The sequence below is a fragment of the Arachis hypogaea genome, chromosome 13 (genome assembly GCF_003086295.3).
Source record: "Arachis hypogaea cultivar Tifrunner chromosome 13, arahy.Tifrunner.gnm2.J5K5, whole genome shotgun sequence".
Classification (NCBI taxonomy): Eukaryota; Viridiplantae; Streptophyta; class Magnoliopsida; order Fabales; family Fabaceae; genus Arachis; species Arachis hypogaea.
The window spans coordinates 55,077,042-55,084,689 of NC_092048.1; the positions used below are offsets into that span (position 1 = coordinate 55,077,042).

The following is a 7,648-nucleotide window of genomic DNA, read 5'->3' on the forward strand; positions in this document are numbered from 1 at the left end:
CCAATAGCAAGGTCTGATGCATCACACATCAGTTCAAAAGGTAAGTTCCAATCAGGTGGGGCAATGATAGGTGCAGAGGAAAGTTTTTGCTTTAAAAGTTCATAGGCTAGCATGCAATTTTTATCAAATACAAAGGGTGTATCAGAGACAAGCAAGTTACTCAATGGTTTGGCTATTTTGGAAAAGTCTCTAATAAACCTTCTGTAAAAACCAGCGTGTCCCAAAAAACTCCTAACTGCCTTGACATTACTTGGTGGAGGTAGTTTTTCAATGATTTCCACCTTAGCTCTGTCCACCTCAATGCCTCTATTAGAGATTTTGTGGCCAAGGACTATTCCTTCTGTAACCATGAAATGACATTTTTCCCAGTTTAATACTAGGTTAGTCTCTTGGCACCTCTTAAGCACCAAGGCAAGGTGGTGTAGGCAGCTAGGAAAAGAATCTCCAAACACAGAAAAATCATCCATGAAGACCTCAATAAATTTTTCAATCATGTCCGAAAAGATGGACAGCATGCATCTTTGGAAAGTGGCAGGTGCATTGCACAATCCAAAGGGCATGCGTCTATAAGCAAAAACTCCATATGGACAAACAAATGATGTTTTCTCTTGATCTCTAGGATCAACTACTATCTGATTATAGCCTGAGTATCCATCCAAAAAGCAATAGTAAGCATGTCCTGCAAGCCTTTCAAGCATCTGATCCATGAATGGGAGTGGGAAATGATCCTTTCTGGTGGCTTCATTGAGCTTCCTGTAGTCTATGCACATCCTCCACCCAGTGACAGTTCTTGTGGGTATGAGTTCGTTCCTCTCATTTGGCACCACAGTTATGCCACCTTTCTTGGGAACTACATGGATGGGACTAACCCATGGGCTATCAGAAATGGGGTAGATTACCCCTGCCTGCCATAACTTCATGACCTCCTTTTGTACCACTTCTTTCATGACGGGATTCAATCTTCTCTGAGCTTGGATGGAGGGTCTAGCATCCTCTTCTAACAAGATTTTATGCATGCATATGGATGAACTTATCCCCTTCAAATCAGCTAGGGTCCATCCAATGGCATCTTGATGAGTTTGTAGCACCTTGATCAATTCTTCTTCCTGTTCTTGACTCAGGGCAGAGCTAATGATAACAGGATGACTCTCATCACTACCCAAGTATGCATACTTGAGATTAGGGGGCAATGCTTTGAGCTCAGGTTTTGGTGCTTCCTTCTCTTCTTTCACTATCTCTGGCATGTTTGGCATGGTTGTTTCAGCAGCCTTGATGTCACTAACTTCTATGTCCTTGGTGAACTCCTCCTCCGCCACTTCCTTTGTTGTTTCCTCAAAGGTTTCTTGTACTGCAATGTCCACTACATCCACCCTCATGCATTTCCTTAGTGATTCTGATGGATAGCTCATTGCCTTGAATACGTTAAACACCAATTTCTCATCATGTAGTCTAAGAGTGAGTTCACCCTTTTGTACATCTATGATGGCTCCAGCAGTAGCCAGGAAGGGTCTTCCCAGAATTATTGAAGCTTTGGCTTCTTCCTCCATATCTAACACCACAAAATCAGCAGGAAATATAAAATCTCCCACCTTCACCAACAAATCCTCAACTATCCCATGAGGGAATTTAAAAGTTCGATCTGCCAATTGGAGGGCCATTCTTGTTGGTTTGGCTTCCTCAATCTTCATTCTTCTCATCATTGTTAGAGACATCAAATTGATACTGGCCCCTAAGTCACACAAGGCCTTCTCCACCATGACTTCTCCTATGATGCAGGGGATTTGGAAACTGCCTGGATCCTTCAATTTCTGAGGCAATTTGTGCTGGATGATGGCACTGCATTCTTCAGTTAACAACACAGTTTCCTCGTTTCTCCAGCTTCTTTTCTTGGTCATTAATTCCTTTAAGAATTTTGCATAGAGTGGCATTTGCTCTATTGCCTCAGCAAACGGAATGTTGATTTGAAGCTTCTTGAAAATCTCCAAGAACCTGGAGAATTGGCCATCCTTTTCACTTTTCATCAAACGTTGAGGATATGGTGCTTTAGGTGTATAAGGCTTCAGGACCTCTTTTTCTTTTTCTTTTGTTGCAGACGATGTAAAAGATTGTCCTTGTTCCTTATCTCTCACATTTTCCTTTGCTTCATCCTCTGTGGTTTCCTTTGAGATCTCCTTTAGATTCTTTCCGCTTCTGAGGGTTATGGCCTTACATTCTTCCCTTGCAATAGCCTTGGCAGCATGAGAACCGCTTGTCCCAGGGGTTTGCTTAGACAAATAAGCAATTTGATTTTCTAGCTTCTGGATGGCAGCTCCTTGGTTTTGCAGGTTAGAATTCACTTCTTCCTTAAAAGCTTTCAATTCGGTTATGTCTTGACTTATGGTTGCAAGCATTCCTTCTATCCTGTTTAATTGATCTTGAAATTGTTGGTTCGGATTAGGTTGAGCAGGTTGATTATTTTGGCTATGATATGGTGGTTGAGAGTAAGTGTTTTGTGTGGCTTGGTATGATCTTTGGTTGGAGTTTTGGTATGTGGACTTGTTATGTTGCTTTTGCTGGTTTCCCCACCCAAAGTTTGGGTGGTTTTTCCAGCCTGGGTTGTAAGTGTTGGAATGTGGATCATATGGTTGCCTTTGTTGATTTCCTACATAATTGGCCTCTTCCCAATCACCTCCTTCAGTGCTTTCTTCCTCTTGATCTTGTGTGTGAATTGCAGCCACTTGTTTTGTTTCTAATTTCCTGGTGAGCTCTGCTAGTTGCTTGGCAAACACCTTGTTTTGGGCTAGAATTGTATCAACATGGTTCAGCTCCATGACTCCCTTAGTGTTGTGTCTCTCTGATGCATAGTAGTACTCGTTCTCAGCCACTGTCTCAATCACTTCAATGGCTTCTTCCACAGTCTTTTTCCTGTTCAATGAACCTCCTGATGAATGGTCTACAGCCTTCCTTGATTCATAAGACAGTCCATCATAGAAAATATGCAATTGCACCCAGTCATGGAACATGTCTGGTGGGCATTTCCTTGTCAAATCCTTGAATCTCTCCCATGCCTCGTAGAGAGTTTCACCATCTTGTTGTCTAAACGTCTGAACCTCAGATCGAAGCCTATTGACCTTTTGTGGGGGGTAGAAACGTGCCAGAAACTTGCTTTCCACCTCATCCCAGGTTGTTAGGCTCCCCCTTGGGAATGATTCCAGCCACTTAGCTGCCTTGTCCCTAAGTGAAAATGGGAACAAAAGCAGTTTATATGCATCTTCCTGGACTCCATTGGACTTCACAGTGTCACAAATTCTCAGGAATTTTGTGAGATGTTGGTTTGGGTCTTCATTAGCACTTCCACCAAATGAACAATGATTCTCCACAAGTGATATTAGCTGTGGTTTGAGCTCAAAATTGTTGGCCTGAATGGGTGGTTTCTGGATGCTGCTACCACAATTCCCAGAGGTTGGGTTTATGTATGAACTAAGAATCCTCCTCTCAGGAATGGCATTGTTTCCATCAGCTCTCTCATGGTTGTGAACTTCTCTATCCATGTTGAGATCTAAAGCTTCCTCAAAATTGTCCTCAGATTCTCCTTCAGATTCCTCTTCTCCCAGTACTCTCTTCCCTCTTGCTTCCCTTCTCAGTCTATGAAGGGTCCTCTCTGGTTCGGTATATGGAGGAGTTGATGTCTCTCCTCTCCTACCTGTCATACAAGAACACAGCACAGGCAACAAACAAGTGAAATACTCTTGGTTAATGGAAGAGTATGGTTAGAGCAGTTGAGGAATTAATTCAAACAGTTAGTGAGTCAGTGAGTTAGTTGCTTGAATTTAAAGGCATAAAGAAAGAAAGCATGTAACAGAGTGCAGAAATTAAAATTCAACAAGTAATGTGTACTGAATTAATCAAAACAAAAAAATGCTCAATCTAGTTAACTTCCAATTGGAGAATTGTCAATCGAAAACCAATCCCCGGCAACGGCGCCATAAACTTGATGCGCATAAACTTGTTATGCTACGATTTAGGAAATTGCACAATCGGCAAAATTCCTTCCGGCAAGTGCACCGGTTATCGTCAAGTAAAAACTCACAATAGAGTGAGGTCGAATCCCACAAGGATTGGTTGAGTGAGCAATTCGGATTAGAAGTTTGTTCTAGTTGAGCGGAATCAAGATTTAGATGAGAATTGCGGAATGTAAAATTGGCGGGAAACGTAAATGACAAGAAATTTAAATGGCGGAATCTTAAATTGCATGAATTAAAGAGCAGAAGCTAGATTGCTAAAATTAAAAGGGAATGGGGGTGATTGCATGAATGTAATTGCAGAATGTAAAGAGAAAGTGGAAATCGGAAATGGGGAATTCATTGGGTTATAGGAGATATTGAGATCTCCGAATCAAAACATGTTTATCTCTTCCTCAAGCAATGCGTTCATTGAATTTTGCTTGGCAATCTTATATGATTGGATCCCAATCCCTTGGCTCACCAATTCTCTCTAAAAACAAACAAATTCCCAATCCCTTGGTTTAAATGTTCATAAGAAGAGATGATGCTCGATCACTGATTATACCACACAGTTTCATGAACCACAATTTGGTAGGATTACATGTCACAATATCCATCCAAACCCCAATCCAATTCACTGTGAGAAAGCTTCTCTAGCATGAATCCTCCATTCTTTTCCCAAGGTTCCGAAGGATTCCAATTATGGATAGTCTCTTTCCCAAGACAACTAACCAATGGAATTAGATCGAGAAGCTTTCTAACAAAATTCAAGAGAAAAGATTGAAGAAGAAGATAAACTATTATTGATTCATTGAATTACAATAGAGCTCCCTAACCCAATGAAAGGGGGTTTAGTGAGTCATAGCTCTGAATTCAATTACAAAGATATGAAAACTAGCCAAAATAAAAAGGTAAAAGTCCTTCCTAACTTAAATTCTATCCTATTTATACACTTTCTATATTGAGCTTCTGTTGTGTTTCTTGGGCTTTGAGGCCTCTCCCTGCTTTCCTTTTGCCTTGGGTTTATGATCCATAATCTTGATGAGGCTGTTGATCCAAAATCTGTAACATTCATTGAGCCAACTTAGTGATAATCAAATAATGACACATGACTCAATAAATTGAAATTTCAGACTCATCAATCCTTCAGGCCCAATCCCATAAACCATGATATTCAATTGGGTTTCATACCAGAGTAAGTTTAAGTTAATGTTTGTGCTCAAATACTAACTTAAACCGCAATATTGTTGGCCCAGAAACCTTTTCCAAGAGTGGCGTTTAAGTTGCAGTTTAAGCTTAAACTGTAGCTTAAACGCCAGACACTTCCAGTGATGCCTTTTGTGGAAGCACGTTTAAGCTTCAGTTTAAGGTTAAACTGAAGCTTAAACGTGGAAATGGAAGAAGGCAGCCCTGGAGGGTAACTTAGTCGAACACGTTTAAGCTTCAGTTTAAGGTTAAACTGAAGCTTAAACGTGGAGATAGAAAAGGCAGCCCTGGAGGTCGAACACATTTAAGCTCCAGTTTAAGGTTAAACTGGAGCTTAAACGTGGAAATGGAAGAAGGCATCCTGGAGGTCGAACACGTTTAAGCTCCAGTTTAAGGTTAAACTGGAGCTTAAACGTGGAAGCTGAGAAAGGTAGCCCTGGAGGTGTCGAACACGTTTAAGCTCCAGTTTAAGGTTAAACTGGAGCTTAAACGTGGAAATGGAGAAAGCAACCCTGGAGGAGAAAACTTGGTCGAACACGTTTAAGCTCCAGTTTAAGGTTAAACTGGAGCTTAAACGTGGAAATGGCTCCCTGGTGCACTTCCCATTTCTGGCGTTTAACCTCCAGTTTAAGGTTAAACTGGAGGTTAAACGTGGAAATGCTTCCTGATTGGCATTCTCATTCTGGCGTTTAACCTCCAGTTTAATGTCAAACTGGAGGTTAAACGTGGAAATGCTTCTTTGGTGAGACTTTCATTCTGGCGTTTAACCTCCAGTTTAAGGTTAAACTGGAGGTTAAACTTCAGTTTCAGCATTTCTTAGCCTTCATGATTCTGGCGTTTAAGCTCCAGTTTAGGCTTAAACTGGAACTTAAACTCCACATGTGATATTCAAGCTTCCTTTATTGACTTTGTTGCTTCCTTGCCTAGCCTCTTCTTCCCTGAAATCATCCAAACAATTGCATCAAAGTCTTGCAAAATTTCATGAGAAATCTTCCATTCATAGCATTCAAGTAATATAACTAAAAACTCATGAAATTTGCATCAAAATCATACTGTTTGGATGGTTCATTGCTTTGTTCTTCTTTTAACCATTCTTGGTTACTTTAAGCTCAAGAAAATGCATAAAACATCTAAAACTATCAAAAAAATGCTAGTGAAACTAGCCTAAGATGCCTTGGCATCAAGTATGAAAAGTATCTCCATTCCCCCTTCAATCCTTGGCTTAAATAGCATAAAAAATGAGTTGGATTGGGCCCACAAGGCTTTAGAATTCGCTGGCCACGTTTTGTTTTAAGTGAACCAGGTGGCAGCAACGGCGCGTGCGCGTACTATGCGCGTACGCATCATCATGCGCGGTTCAACCATAGCAAATCTTATATCGTTTCGAAGCCCCGGATGTTAGCTTTCCAACCCAACTAGAACCGCATCATTTGGACCTCTGTAGCTCAAGTTATGGCCGATTAAGTGCGAAGAGGTCGGCTTGACAGCTTTCCGGTTCTTCCATTTCTTCATGAGTTCTCCGACTTTTCATGCTTTCTTTCTTCATTCCCTTGATCCAATCTTTGCCTCCTAAACCTTAAATCACTTAACAAACATATCAAGGCATCTAATAGAATCAAGGTGAATTAAATTTAGCTATTTTGAGTCCTAAAAAGCATGTTTTCACATTCAAGCACAATTAAAGGAGAATATACAAAACCATGCTATTTCTTGAATAAATATGGGTAAAAGGTGATAAAATCCCCAAAAATCAATACAAGATAAACCCTACAAATGGGGTTTGTCACTAGGTTTTCGGTAATTTTCAAAAGATTAGAATGTGTTGCTGTTAATGAAAAATCAGATGAAGTATTATTTGTAGCAAAGAGATGTAATAATGTGTATCGCCTCATACTAGATAAACTCAAAAGTCAAAATGTAGCATGTTTTAATTCCATGAATTTTGAAAAATGGCTCTGACATAAAAGGCTAGGTCATTTTAGAATTTTTCAAATAGCCAAGTGATGAGCGGATATTTTATACACTTTTCAGTATTGTTTTCCTATTGTTTTTGGTTATGTTTTGTTAAATTTTATTAAGTTTTAGTAGGTTTTAGTGCAAACATCACTTTTTGGATGCTACTTTGAGTTTTGGTATTTTTCCTACGTTTTTAGGTGATTTTTGGGTGATTCCGGCAAGTTTTGCAAAAGCCTAATTTAGAGACAGAGAAAGGGCTGCAGATGTTGTCAGATTCTGACCTCCATGCATTTGAACGAGCATTTTTGGAGCTACAGAGGTCCAATTGATGCGCTCTCAAAGGAATTGGAAAGCTAAGTTCCAGGACTTTCCAGAAATGTATAATAATCCATACTTATTTTTGGAAATGATGGCCCAAAACGGGCGTTGAACGCCCATCTGACCCGCTACCTGGTGTTTCAACGCCCTAAAGGGAGCAAGCTGGTGTTTGGACGCCCAAAAGG

General features: G+C 40.3%; 1 non-coding gene across 1 annotated transcript; it reads left to right on the forward strand.

The window, feature by feature from the left end:
- The first annotated feature begins 3,000 nt into the window (after positions 1-3,000).
- On the forward strand, positions 3,001-3,104 carry LOC112739801 (small nucleolar RNA R71). Its single transcript, XR_003170739.1, has one exon. It is a non-coding gene; the product is annotated as a small nucleolar RNA R71 (small nucleolar RNA).
- Positions 3,105-7,648: the final 4,544 nt, after the last annotated feature.